This window comes from Antedon mediterranea, chromosome 1, assembly GCF_964355755.1.
Source record: "Antedon mediterranea chromosome 1, ecAntMedi1.1, whole genome shotgun sequence".
Taxonomy (NCBI): Eukaryota; Metazoa; Echinodermata; class Crinoidea; order Comatulida; family Antedonidae; genus Antedon; species Antedon mediterranea.
Window position 1 is genome coordinate 22,787,194 of NC_092670.1, and position 16,031 is coordinate 22,803,224.

Consider the following 16,031-nt stretch of genomic DNA (forward strand, 5'->3'; position numbering starts at 1 on the left):
TGCGTTCAAATATATCTATCTTCACCTACTGGTTCAGACCTTTCTGGTCTAGCCTTTCCATATGGAATGTCTTTCTGGTTTTGTATATTTAATTTGATCTTGACCATTTCTTTGTCTTTCAACTTGCCCATAAGCCAACACAACATAAATCCCACTTGTGTCTAAATGGTCGGTACTTTGGAATAACACATATATCTATCTTCACCACTGGTAAGGCACTGGTCTTTTTTGCTTTTGTATATTTTTGTAGAATCTCAACCATTATAAATTTTATAGAATCTTTCAACTACTTTTGGAACACAACAGAGATCACTGATTTTGTCTAGGCATATGTATAGTTTACATAGCAAATCTATCTTCACCTAGGCCTAGTAACTGATGCAGCCACTACTCTTCTTATTCTTCACCAGGCCTAGTAACTGATGCAGCCACTACTCTTCTTATTCTTCACCTAGGCCTAGTAACTGATGCAGCCACTACTCTTCTTATTCTTCACCAGGCCTAGTAACTGATGCAGCCACTACTCTTCTTATTCTTCACCAGGCCTAGTAACTGATGCAGCCACTACTCTTCTTATTCTTCACCTAGGCCTAGGCCTAGTAACTGATGCAGCCACTACTCTTCTTATTCTTCACCAGGCCTAGTAACTGATGCAGCCACTACTCTTCTTATTCTTCACCAGGCCTAGTAACTGATGCAGCCACTACTCTTCTTATTCTTCACCAGGCCTAGTAACTGATGCAGCCACTACTCTTCTTATTCTTCACCAGGCCTAGTAACTGATGCAGCCACTACTCTTCTTATTCTTCACCTAGGCCTAGTAACTGATGCAGCCACTACTCTTCTTATTCTTCACCAGGCCTAGTAACTGATGCAGCCACTACTCTTCTTATTCTTCACCTAGGCCTAGTAACTGATGCAGCCACTACTCTTCTTATTCTTCACCAGGCCTAGTAACTGATGCAGCCACTACTCTTCTTATTCTTCACCTAGGCCTAGTAACTGATGCAGCCACTACTCTTCTTATTTTTGGTTTTTTATATTTGTTTAATCTCGACTACTTCTACAATTTCTGTAGACTTTCTTCATCCTTTCAACTGCCTATAGCCACTATTAACAAGTGTGAATGACTTGGTTATTTAATCATATAAAACAGAGAATGTATTTGATTTATCAGGGTGTTAATTATTCGTAGATTGCCTCAATTTATCATGCGGTTTCTTTGAATCACAAATAATGTTTAGAAATTTTCCCGTAATCTGAATTTCATATCTGTCGTACTTTATTCGGTTGTTGCACTCGAAATAAGTGCAATTTGGTTTTATTTCATCACTTTGTGGATATTTTCCATCTTGCATTTGGCGGATACTTTGATATTCTATATATATTTAAAACATAGAGCATCAACTATAACTAACAAAATAGAAATGGTTTTTTGTATATGGAGAGGGAGACTTTTTTTAAGAAACCTAATTATGGCAAAAAAAACGAATGTAATGGAACACAAGCCCAGCTGCATAAATGTGACCAACCCATGTACGACTATATTCAAAATGAGGTTTTGCACAGTATAGCAAGATGATGATGAACTTTTTAAAAAAAATGTCATGATTACCAAAATATATACATTTTATGATTTTACTTAGTTGAGATTTGTGCCTTCTTAAAATGTTGACGATTGAAGATACTCTATCCTTCTTTTACTTGGACTTCACTTCACTAAAAATATTCACAATGAATGGTTTAGTATATAATAATGACATGGACTATTTTTAATACTTTAAATATAAAGATAACCTTATATAGGATAGACAGAAAAAAGTTCTGTTAAAATGAATATAGTAGGTAGTTGTAAGATAGTTATGGCATGTAATCTCTATCTCGATGTACTACATCACAACCCAAGAAGAAGAAGTGATTTGTAGGCTAAACTAGAATAACAAATGGATGATATATAAGCCAAGGCTTGCTATAGATATTAGATTTAGTACTTTGGATTAGAAAAAATTGGGTTATCTGTCATTTATGTTTCATGCCCTCTATAGTTTAAAACAGCAAACGAGTGATGTCATGTGGGTTGTAACTAGAACCAGCTCTCAACGCCTTCGGCAATCGCATTCCAAACCATGTCTCATCTACCACCTCCGAGGCATCTCTATATTTTTCTTGGCAACAAACGAAGCAAAATTTCTTTCATTTTCCACCACTCTACACTTGGCCTTCTTGCTTCAATCAGTAAAATCATTTGAAAAAATAATTGATTCCCTTGCTCTAGAAATACTAATAAGGTCGTAATTCTATAAAGAAAGCACTCGGGCTAAATAGCCTCTTGTCGATGCTGTTTAACCAGTTAACGTTATGCCTCCAGAAATGTACGATGTTCAAAAAGTATATAAACAGATTTAGTTAATTGTCGGCCATATGCTTAGATTAAAATATTATCTTAGAGAAAATTTGATTTCTGTACTGTTGTGTTTTCGAAAAAAATAATTCAGTTCTTTACTTTTAAAGGATAAATATAAATTAGATAATAAAATAGTGGTTTGGGCAATATGCAGATATATCTATATATCTTTACTGTTAAGGAATGATATTGTTGGTACAATTTGGAACCACTATTTGGGGAAATCCCTATTGAGGGGATACTTTCCTGTGAAACGGAGAAGAGGAAATATATGTTTTAATTTCACAACCAACCCCCTATTAAGAGGACACTTTGTTTGGTCCTAAAGGTGTCCCCTTATCAGGAGTTCTACTATAACAGAATCTTATATTTAAAGATCTTTATTGTTTTGAGCATCAACACATTTTTCTAGGGCAAGTGAGTTTGATTACAGTTGCTAGGTAACTAACGATGGAGATTGTGATGAATCAAAATATTTTCAAACTAAGAATTAAAATGAGAAGATTATTCTACCATTTCAAGTAATAACTTTAAATAATCAAATCGAGCGTCTTCTTTTTTTAAGCAGATTTGAATTATTTTCTGTTTTTTCCTCTCGTGCGTGAATAAGATTGAATTCATATAAACAGAAAATTGTGAATCTAAAAAAATTGGTGTTTTTTAGAATGGCTGCGAATCTGATATAAAAGAAATAAAAACAAACCAACAACAAAAATTATAGGTCTAAAATGTTAAAACATATATTTCAATATTTAAAACATTATATAGGCATACTTGCAAGGATATCAAAGAAACATTATGTTTCTTTGTCATATTTGGTTATAATTCATAAGGCAATTCAAAATAGAACTTGTTTACATTGTTGTGCTACACATCGCTCACAAAACAAAGGTCATTAATATTATGGTTAAAACCAAAATATATTTTAATTTCATTTTCTATACTAATACTACTGAAAATAGAACTTAAAAAAACCCTGTGCATATATAATTAATAAAAACAAGTCAATAACTAAAAAGATAGTAATACTAAAGTTTCATGTACAATATCCACTTTCAGTTATCATACAATATATCTTTATCCGGCCCTCATGGGGAATTTAAAAAAGAGGGGATGGGTTGCATCAGTGTACAAATACATATGAAATTTTAAGTTTATATGAAATTTATATAATTGGTTTTAAAGTCTGATAGCAATAATAATAATAATAATATTTTTCGGTCACAAAAAATAATAACCAGGAGTGAGAATAGGCTAAAGCCCAAAGAGATTCTGCACTCACTCACTCCATACAATACAAACAGTTAAAATAAAACCTTAAAGAAGAAAATTAAACAATTGTACATACAAATAATACATAACATGAAATAAAGTGTTTTGTTAGAGTAGCCTAAAATATTGAAATTTTTATGTTATTTGATATTTGCTCCCATAGTCTAGGAAAGGAAACAAATACAGAATTATGAAAAGTAATATAATTCAAACAACAATAAAATGAAATGAATTTATTTTAAGGTTATAGTTTGCAAGTAAATTAAGTGCAAGTCATTAGGTAGTACTACACATTCTGTATAGAGAGCATAGTTTAAATTAAACTCGACTACAAAGTGTTAGTAAACGGACATATTTATCTTGCATACAGTAGACATAGGTACTTGTACATTAAATTCATATTGTTCCTAACCAGTGGAAAACTTTTTTATTACTCGATCTGTATTACTTTTTTAATACTTTAACTGGATGACAAACTGATACACTTTTTATACTTTTATAACACTGATTACGTATTTGTAGTTTTGTGAGGTTTCTACTTTTTTACAACAACTGTAAAAAAGATTGGATGAAAGAAAGATTGATGAGACGTGAATTGAATGAGACAGGTTGACAATAGTAGCCAAATTGAAATACTTATTTTCGGATTTCATTTGTCCAACTGAACAATCCTTATTGATTATTTTCTTACGATAGAACGAGATATGGTTATCGCGCTTATATGACACGCCACTAACGCTACAAAACATCGCAGAATGCGTAGGATGTTGTTTCCAAAAATTTCCAAAAATAGGGTTAGTTACTGAAAGTGTCACAACAGTAGATGTTTATTACACTATTGTAGTATTTAGTTTGTGTGATGTAAAAGATTTTTTTTCCAGAAAGGGTATAACTGTAGGCCTATATATAATTTGTTGGCAAAGAGTTTATATTACTTAGAGAGTTCAATATAATGACAGCCCAAAAGGGATTTACCATAGAGAGTGACTGTCACAGTGGCTGCATCACATTGGCCAATCAAGTTATGCTCCCTCCCCCTATTCGGTAATTCATTGTACGCCTTTGTTGTAGTGTGTTAAGCGTAAAAGTTATATATTATATAATGTAATATATAACTTTTACCTGAAATTCATTGCCATTCTGTAGTTTAATATATAATGTATATTTATGTATATTAAATGTATGTTCTGATTTAGGGTGGTTCTTGATAATTATTAGTTTTATATACCAAATAAAGATTGTCATAGCATATTGCAATATAATGTTGAAACATAATTTACAATTATAAGCCTAAGGCATCCCCAGATATAAATCCCACTTTTCTTATACATATAATTATATTCTTTTTTTATGTTATTTACACCGTTGTATGTTGTCATCAGTGTCAGCTGCGTTAATATCAGTTTCATAGCTATCTTGTCATCGGCTCTTCGATCTTCTCTTCTGTCGCCTTCATATTAACCACCAACAGAATACCTTTAATGGATTTCACAAATGTGTACAGGGGGAATCCACAATAGCGATTGCCACAGGGAATAGTAATGGAAAGTATACCTACTGATGATATATTTATCAATAATTACAATGAAATGATATTATCAAAACCCCTGATCAAAACATGCTATTTCTAAACACAATGTGTCCATATAAGATGTATTCAGTATTATAACACACCTGGGTGTGTTCTTGTAATATTTGATTGGTTGATTTTGTGTCACATGCAGTTCAGGATTTAGTTCTATCTGATAGTTAAAGTTCTATTTAATGGTTCTATTGCACAGCAGCCATTTTAAATGCAGTTTAGTATTTAGTTCTATTTGACACTTAAAGTTCTATTTAATAGTTCTATTGCACAGCAGCCATTTTAAATGCAGTTTAGTATTTAGTTCTATTGGAAGGTTAAAGTTCTATTTAATGGTTTTATTGCACAGCAGCCATTTTAAATGCAGTTTAGTATTTAGTTCTATTTGACACTTAAAGTTCTATTTAATAGTTCTATTTCACAGCAGCCATTTTAAATGCAGTTTAGTATTTAGTTCTATTGGAAGGTTAAAGTTCTATTTAATGGTTTTATTGCACAGCAGCCATTTTAAATGCAGTTTAGTATTTAGTTCTATTTGACAGTTAAAGTTCTATTTAATAGTTCTATTGCACAGCAGCCATTTTAAATGCAGTTCAGTATTTAGTTCTATTGCATGGTTAAAGTTCTATTTAATAGTTCTATTGCACAGCAGCCATTTTAAATGCAGTTCAGTATTTAGTTCTATTGCATGGTTAAAGTTCTATTTAATGGTTCTAGCGATCATATAGTTTGTCGTAAATATAGTTTCAGATTTGGTCGACTACTCATGATTGGTCAAACGTTCTTCAATGATATTGTATGGCAGCTAGTATATAGCATAAAAAGGCGATTTATCTATGTTTAAATGGCAAGTTAATTAGCATTAGTTAATGATATCCTGTTAAAGATGTATAATGTTGGATTATGATGCCTTTAATGGATTTATTTGCCATTTGCTGTTAAAACCTTGGGGACAATTCATAAGTTAACGATTACAAAATGCTCATCGCAAAATGTCATGTTAAGCTAAATAGATTAGGTTATGCAGTATCTAATTCTATCCAGTGTTTTTTTTGTTTTTTTTTACAGTAGACCCTACTATTAATGGGACACCTTCAAAACCCAACAAATTGTCTCCTTAATAGAGGTAGTCAGAAGCTACAAATTATACCTTCTCAAAATTAAAAAGTCTGTTAATTAACTATTAAAGTATAATGGTATGGTACGCAAAATAATGAAACACAGTATCATACGTCATTTAATATTTCAACACTTAACTATGTCGTCATCCAAAAAGTGCTTTAGGCATTTCTCGCATAATGGCTATACTTAATTGTTGCATAGAGTTCCCTATATCAGTTTTTGTTTCAAGAATGCATGTTTTCATTACTATATTTATGCAATTTTGTTTCAAAAAGGATCGTGATTTTCAGGACAAATTTGCTCTGCATGCCCACTACATGTGAACCGTTCTGCCTTGGACAACCACTGTCATTGGTATGTTGCGGCCATCAGGCAAACATATGTGGCCTTTGACAGCTTAGCCACCCAGACAAAACACTGAGTCATTTTTGTGATTTATATAAACTAATGCAATATGTTTAATTTCATTATTTATTCGATCTATTTCAACATAAACTTAACAAAAAAAAATGAAATTGGGGAGACCAGGGTCAACCTAAGTGAACTTAATCACTGTAGATGAGCTGGTTGACCCAACCTCAAAGTCAGTATAGACACAGAATACAATTAATGAATCAAAATGAATGTGAACTTTTCTAATGAAGGCTGAGCAGCATCTGTCAATGATCTGTTTAAAATAATTATTTATTGATTAGTAGAATCTCTTTTAATATTGGGATACCTTCAGGACCCAATAAAGTGTCCCCTTAAAATATAGGTGTCCACTGAATACAGGTTGGCGTCATAGTGTTGACACATATATTTACCCCTCATATCACTTGTTTAATAAGAAAGTGGTGTACTAATGGTGGAGTTCTACAGTATTATCATTTTTTATTTTGAATGATATTTTGAAGTTACAATCTGAATTCATCTGTAATTATTTCTTATTTCATGCCGTGAAGTGTACCGACTTTTGACAATCAAAAATGTAATTGATAATGATTAAACAATAAGAGACGAACAACGGTAGATGATGAGCTCCTTAGAAACCGATGCCATTTATTGTCATGGTAACCATAAAAAAAGAATATTTGACGTTGTCGGTATAAAAAAGGTAATATGCTGTAGTTGATGAATATTTCTAGACTGGCAATTCACCGCTTTTTATTAGATCACTTTAGTGGCATTCTTATTATTAATTGTTTTAATAAAACATTTTTTTCAAGACTAGTTGGGGGGGGGGGGGGCGAGGGCGGGTTACACACACAGTCACTGATCATAACTGGGCCCTCTAGGAGACCATTCTTTTACAGTACTTATAAATAAATTACAAATTCTAAATTAAAATTCTTTGGTCAAAAAATAAATATACAGTAAATAAAACTAAACAAATAAGACAGGTCTAATATTCAATTGAAATTACAAATGGTGAAAATATAAATATTAGTTGGTAGAATATCAATTATTAATTTTGTAAATTACAATTTTGTGCCGTAGGGCCCCTCTGAAGAGCACTGAGAGGGCTACCCTACTGAAAGAATATGGAATACATAAATAAAATATCAAATAATAATTTGCAACACGTAATTGTTTCAATATTGTTTATGTCATAAAGTTGAAAACTGTATGGAGCTATTCCAGTTGGTTATCATACCCACCAAAGGCTATTCCAATTAGTTGCTTACCCCCTGTGGTTATATTCCCACCTGCAAAAACATGAATCTGTCCATACTCAGCATGAAAGCTAGGTTAAGGGCGGACATTTTCGATCAGATTTCATGTGAACGCTTAATTTTATCGGTATGGGTGTAATTGGAATTTTAAGGCATGCCAGTTTTGTTTTCGTTTGGTTTCATATTTACATTTTGTCAATTTCATTCTGTTTACTTCGTGCACTAACATTACTATTTATAGACTTGATAATGGATGTTAACAGTAATAATAATAATTGTATTTTTCCTGTTTGTAACAGAGGCACCATTTCCTTAATAATAAAAAACGAACCGTACCGTATCATAATCTTATTTTATAAGATACAGTAGTTATATTAATAATATTTACTCAACAAAGTGTAGAATACATTGAAATTAACTTTAAAAATATGTCAATAACTTCATTCCAAAATACAATTAATGCAACATTTAAACTAAGTTTTCTTTTCTAAAACTGATTTCTATTTTTAATGTATATTTTCTCTATTTATTATTTTGATTATTGTTTGTCTTTAATTTATTATGTTTGTTATGATATTTCCAGTTACTGTACCCATGGAGTATTCTTTACTCCACATCATGTGGATCAAACACTTATGGAAACATACTCCCATAATGCAGCTAGTAATCTGCGCAAAGTTGTGTCTTGATCTAACCAGGTTTCCATTTATATTCTTTACTTTAACACTTTGGAAATCAGTGCACTAGTATTGAAAGTGCCTGCAAAATCAAGAAAGAATAATAAATAAATAAATAAATACATTTTTAAAAACCCCAATATATATATATTAAAATTATAATTTGTATCTGATTATTTTCATCATGATTAGCCTGACAGCCAATGCAATGGCAGAACCAGCGTGTATTTTCTATACCTTAAATTGTTACTAATATTTTTTTAAGTTATTTGTAATTCATCAAAACGAACCTAGTTTTTTAAACCTATGTAAATACTCCTATGATAAAAATGGAAGAACCTTAAAGGCGGTGGTATAGCTTACATATGATGTCATAGATACGCCTCCGTGTGATCTATTGAAACATAATTATTCAAAAATTGAGTCCTGTGAAGATTTGACCTTGTTGTTCTCATCTCCTTCCAGCTACTTTACTCTACTCCATCCTCATTGTTGCTCTTCACATTGTTTCCTTGAGTTGAGATTTGGTTTTAAAAACGTAATCATTACTGTTATTTGTATTTGTATTGTACTATATGACAAATTATGCAGATTCAGATTAATGATTAAAGGTAAATGGCACACATTCCTGTCATAACTATACTTGTATTATATCATCCTTTATTTCAAATAAAAAACATAAGAATGCAAACATCCCAGGTCACAGGTTGGAAGACCAAGCATATGCATGGTAAACAAGACAACAAATACAAAACACTTAAAAAAAGAAGGTAAAAATAGTAGAAAACGCATCCAAAAAATGCGTGAAATTCAGATTGTTATAAAAAAAAAACAAATTACAGTTAAAAATGACATTATGAGTGAACAAAAATGAAACGCCAAATAACTTAATACAATTTTTTGCTCTGGGTGGAAGGTACTCATGTAGCCACAATATAATATTTCACTTTTTAGTATAGCTCTTTTTTTCATAGAAATATTTCAGCTTTCTTAATCGGTTGTAAATGGTTTGGCAATTTCAAATGTTTTATAAAGTTCCTTCTTGTATGCGAGGATGCGAAGATTTTCAGTTGATTACTACTGAGAATTTGATCAAGGATTTGACGCAATTCAGCTGTTATCACATGACCTATATTTCAACACTTAAGAAATACTTTTGTACACTACTATTATATTCTGTTGTTGTTAATTTAAACGCTAAGAACTTGAAATTGAATCACATCTACAGATACTTATGTGTAGAAGCTATTAAATCTGAAATGTAAAAGCATATTTTAAATTGCTTAGTTCCGTAACATTTAATGGGAAATTTAATGAAACATTGCATTTTGAAGGAATTTGTTGCCCTACACAAGTTGATGTACCATGTGAATTTCTTTCATTTCATTTTTTTAAATTCAATTCTCGTTTATTAAAAAGAAGTTCCATTGCAGAAAAATCTGAATTGCGCCAAATTTACATACTAATAAAAAAAGTATATAAATACTGTATAACATTTTTCTTAAATTTTGTATAGATAACTGTACTCAACAACTTATTGTTTATCTGTATATTCCAAACTATTAATTATAATTATATTGGTTTTATAACATACCTATTCATAAAATTCATTCAATTAATTCACTGATTTTAGGTTGAATGAACTAGACAGCTACGGTAGGTGGGAAGCTACAGTATGTTATTGAAAAGGCAACTCTCAAATTTTGGCCGCAAAGTAGAAACATGTTGGTTTTCGAAAGTGCAACAGTCAGAAAATTCTCAAAATGCTTACAAAAAGCTGAACCTACAGCAGAACCATTTAATAGAATCATTAAATAGAACATTTACTGTGCGATATAATTATTACACAATGGCACATGATATGAAATTAACCAATCAGATAAGGATACAATGAGTTGTGTTTTAATATACAGTATACAGTACATTTTTATTTAAAATATAATGTTAAAATAAATGTGTGAAATTTGAAAAGCTCTCTTTGCAATACTAATATTATACTAATACAATTTTGCAATGAAAATTGGGTTTTCTCATACAAAATGTAGAACTAATTATTTTTTTAAGTCTAGCTATTTAGAGTGTGGGAATGTAAATATAGAAACACAGTATATTCTCTATTCCATAGGTATTAAAAAATAATATGGTATTTGAATTCTATTAATTAAAATGATTAATTTCCAATTTAAGTGCTAATTAAAATGAATTTGTAAGTGTGAAAAATTGAAGGGCTGTATAATCAACTATTAATTATTTATTATCAACACTTTTTTGGTTTCTGTATCATAACTAGAATATGGTATTTGTTACAATTTTTGTTCCAAGGCACAATTAAATGAATTAATAAGACACATAATATAGACTAACATATACAATAAGTAGCTGATTCATCGTACTGTCTATGGTATCTATATTATAGTATATTGTTAATATTGTATATATATAAATCATACTGTAAGTTATAGAAACAGTGCTCATATTCGGAACATGATCTCATAATCACGTTGAGCATAGCTCATTGGCGAAAGTTCTGTATTTTTTAGTTGGATGAAAAAATGTCTTTATTATATATGAATTCTGTAATACAGCGTCACACATGTATCACATGTGATATATTTATAGTAGGCCATATGCATGTAGCCATAGCCTTAACATTAATATTCAGGTGCCACACTATATGTATTGCAGAATTTGCCTGTAATAATGGGCAGTGCCACATGTGATGCATATACTGTATAAGACTGTATCAAATCTTTATGTGACAAAAAAATGTGATGTGCCCATATATAATACTATACTGTACTTTACTTTATTGCCAACCAAATCAACATAAACAATTATCATTGACAAAAGGTGATAAGATGATGATGTCATATCACTATCATATTTGGGCATATCGCTACCATATTTGGGCACATCAAACTTTCCAGCTACTTGAAGTTTAGGCTTTCGATACCTCCATGCAGTATTGTGTGTGAGAAAGTCTTACATAAACTTATTAGAAGATATAAAAGTGAATGAGAAATAAACATACTTCATCGTGACACAATGCACTTCTTTATAGTTCAGTTCTATGAGGTTGAAAAGTATGATGAAGACTATAAAACAAGAAAGTCTTTTTAATAAGGGTGAAGTAGGTAATAAAACTAAACCATCTTGGTGAAGAAGACAGTCAAATTTTATTTGTAAAATTGGGACTGTGTTTGCTAGAGTATGATGTCTTGCCTTGTCAGGGAGAGGTTGTAAGATCGAATCCTGTCAGAAGAATTTATCACACAATCCATTTATGGGAGACTGTATCCGTTGTGAGATATGTGGAAACATTATAAAGCTATGTCTACACTACCAAACTAGTTTGACAGAAAAGTGTGATGTGCCCAAAAATGGTAGTGATAGGCCAAAAGATGGTAGTAATATGTATCATCATATATATCATCGTGTCCATATAATGGGCACATCACATTTTTTTGTCACATAAAGTTTGATAGTGTAGTTGTACGTCCCACATAATCCATGATGCCCCATTTAAAATGACTGACACAGCAAACAAAATAAAGATGCCTCTTGCCTCAAATCACCTTATAATAACTTAACACATTACATCTGCATCACAGCTGCTATAACAAAAGTTACAGACAAAAAATAGGATAAACGGTACACAGACTTGATCGTGTACAAGTACACCATAGCTATGGTAATGATATACGTGAGACGAGAAGTAAACTTGGCGAAATTCATAGAACATAATTAGAAAAAAAATAACGGAACTTTATAAAAAGTATAGTAAAACATGTTTGCCCTAACAATAACATTTGAGTCTATTTAAAATGTTACTTTCCGTAGAGTGTAAATAGTCATCCATTTATTTGTCTAATAGTGTTTATCATTGATTATAAGCCTATGTATCATTTTAGGACATTGAATGAATTTAATTCATGTGTAGTACAAACCTTATTTTACTACAGAGTTTCTTGCAAACTGTTAAACAATATTGTATGTGTTACTAGTTACGGTGCCAGAATGCCTGGGTGCACAGATATTTATACCTACTAAAATATCACCATTTGTAATAATAGCTGCACAATCGTATCCATTCGTTTTCTGCTTCTTCTTCTGATCGTTTATTCGTCATAACATACTTTCACTTTTTTGTTGGTTTGCAGCAGGATAACCGATATAGATCCATCTGTTGCTATGACATCTCGTAACTGAGCAGCGTCACTTGTTGACCTCTTGTAATTGAAGCTGCCGTTCTCATTGGTAAGAATTGTTTTTCTTTCATCGTTTCATCTATTCATTCAGTTTTCTTTTCCTTTTCCTTTTCAATCTTATTTATAGAGGGTGACCCTAAACAGCGTATGTTGACAATCAAAGAGCCCTCATGATGAGTTATGATAACTTTCTGTGATTGACACTGACAGTGGCGGTGTGCATACTAGTACACCCCCTACTCGTCTCGAAAGATGTACTAGTTTCTTTAAAGTGCACATGAGCTAGATGTGTACGCTGGACCTATGGTACCGATTATAGTCCTTATCCAAGAAGACATGTTCTACCACCAGAACCATGGAGCGAGTGAGCCTCAAACCCTTGCTGATGTTATGGCTAGGTATTATGATTCCACTGTCTCATTTAAAATGTTGGATCGGCTTGGCCACTCACTTGCTCATCTGCAGTACAATCTTGCAGGAACAGATGTATACAATAAAAGTACACCCATTTGGTGTTACCGTACCTTCTCATAGCATAAGGGTACGTTCATACAATCAGTATTTGACTGTTGTTAACCGCAGAAGTGTTCCATCCACTTCTCTTCCATTTTCTTGTGTTATTTTCTGAAACGAATTATAAATATCTACCATGATTTGATATCTAGTTACCGTACCTCTCTCATAGCATAAGGGTATGTTCATACAATCAGCATTTGACTGTTGTTAAACTCAGAAATGTTCCATCCACTTCTCTTTCATTTTCTCGTGTTATTTCCTGAAACGAATTATAAATATCTACCATGATTTGATATCTAGTTACCGTACCTCTCTCATAGCATAAGGGTACGTTCATACAATCAGTATTTGACTATTGTTAAACTCAGAAATGTTCCATCCACTTCTCTTTCATTTTCTCGTGTTATTTCCTGAAACGAATTATAAATATCTAACATGATTGATTGTACACCATTATTTTAAAATTGAACAGGAAAACAAGTTTGCAGTAAAACTCTGTCCATATATCTAACTGACCATTATTTAAGTCATAAATTTGCGGTAATAGAAGTCAAGATAGATAAGTTCCGTTGATGAATCGTTAGTTTTGTATTGAATTGCGTCTTCAAGGAAAATCAAAACCGAATTGAAGGAATAAAAGATGATTATTTGTGACATTATAATATTGCTCGCTTCTTTGCGAATAATTAAACGTTGGCTTTCATTAATAATTGTTGAAAGCTAATACTTAAAAATATGGCTTATGTACATAAATTGTCAATTTTATTTTATGATTGTTTTTACATATTTGGATTTTTCAAAATGTAATATCGCATTAAATGTATAGAAGTGAATATGAATTGCGCAAGATGTCTTGTCTCCTCTTTTAGATTCAGTTTATGTATAGCATCTTTTTGTAGTTGTGCTTGTCTTGCGAGGGAAACTACACTTTTAAAAAATAATCTTGGATGTTGATGATAATTGATATGGAATTTTATCAAATGTTTTATATTGCCTTTTTATGTGTTTTCATAACTGTTTTAATTTTGTATGCAAGAAATCCATCATAATTTTCACTTGTTATCTTAGGGATTTAAAACTGGAGATCTAGTTGTACACATCTGGCTTGTGTGCACTTTAAAGAACCCAGTGAATCTTTTGAAGGGGTTACTCGGTGTACCAGACATTTTTTTCCCTCTGACGAATAAGCATTTGGTGGCAAGTAAACGCCCAGTAATATGGTGTTGACTGCATTAGCACGTTGGGAATCGCTTTGTTAAAAACACTATATAAGTCATTTATTGTTATTAGCACCACATAACAACAATAATAACAAATAAACAACAATAAGTTGCATCAATATGTATGGCACAGACATAGTTAGCAGTGAATTTTTTTCGAATAAAAATCATGTATTTTTTCGTTCACATACACTTGATATATAGCTACAAATGAAGGCCTAAGGGAATAACGCAGCCAAAGATTTGACTTCATTTCACTGCCCTTGACATCAATTTGAACATTATTAAAATATCGCAGCGAAGACTACAAGCAGAACGCACATGAGAAGGCATCTATCTTTATCCAACCTACATTCACTGACAACTCCACAACTTTTGACTCCAGTTTATTTCGACTTAATTTCTCTATTTTACAATCGATCATCTTTTTTTCCCCTTTAAGCTGAGAATTACTAACTCCGTGAATGATTTCTCTAGAGTTTCCACTGATTAACGGCAACAAATGTTGTATTTGAATATAGGTTATAATATAATGGCATTTTCAAACAAATTTTTGATTCTGAGAAAAAAACAAATAAGTTGATATACCTTAGTTGCCAATTAAATTCATCATCTACTTATTATACTTGATCACCAAAATACATAAATCATATTTAATAAATGTTATTTTAAATAGCTAAAATTTCTTGAAAATGATCAAATAGATGAAACATTGATTTGTCAATAAGTATTCTGTCGCTTTATTTACAAGTAACCCTTGTTTTACTTTATCTTAAATTGTTAAGTCAATGTATCTTAAGACAATTTCTTTCTGCAAAGAAAATAAACTTCTTTTTTTATTGGGACATTTGGACATAATTTTTCCTTCTTTTACTTTTTATCTGAAATTATTTAGTGGATCTTCTGGAAAAAGTCAGTAAATGTTGTTTTTATTTCGCAAAAATTTTCTTTACAAGCATTTTTCTCGTCCGGATCATTTGGACTTACATTTTCTATTTTACTATTTATCTTCCTCTTTCTCTTGGATTACTGCTTCGTATCACATGAATGATTATCAGATATTTTCAAGCACTGGATTACATTTTTATCCTATTTTATGATGTTCTACTGACGTCTGATGAATTTAATTTTTTTCATAAATATAATATTTTAATGCATCTGACATTCTGTTTTGTTATTAATAGGTAAATTGATTTGATATTCAATTTATCAATATGGTTAAAATCCACTGGATTTTATCGGATATCATAATTTTATCAAGATGTATTTAGAAGAAAAATATAGTTGACACAAAATATTAAACTTTTTATTACATTTTGTTTTCTTTCCTTGGCAGTTAAAATGCTTAGTTTTTTCAGAAAGTATCTTTTTTACC

At 31.3% G+C, this 16,031-nt stretch overlaps 1 protein-coding gene across 11 annotated transcripts in view; it reads left to right on the forward strand.

Annotated features, from left to right (window-relative positions):
• LOC140063218 (mitochondrial thiamine pyrophosphate carrier-like) overlaps positions 1-16,031 on the forward strand; it is a 60,144-nt gene that overhangs the window by 16,075 nt on the left and 28,038 nt on the right. For 3 of the 11 annotated variants that reach the window (XR_011847601.1, XR_011847602.1, XR_011847600.1), the window contains one exon: positions 12,873-12,969. The exons of 6 other annotated variants lie outside the window; for them this stretch is intronic. The gene's annotated coding sequence lies outside the window, so the exon portion shown is untranslated. The remainder of the gene's footprint in view (positions 1-12,872; positions 12,970-16,031) is intronic. 2 more of the 11 variants (XR_011847603.1, XR_011847604.1) reach the window with 1 other exon arrangement.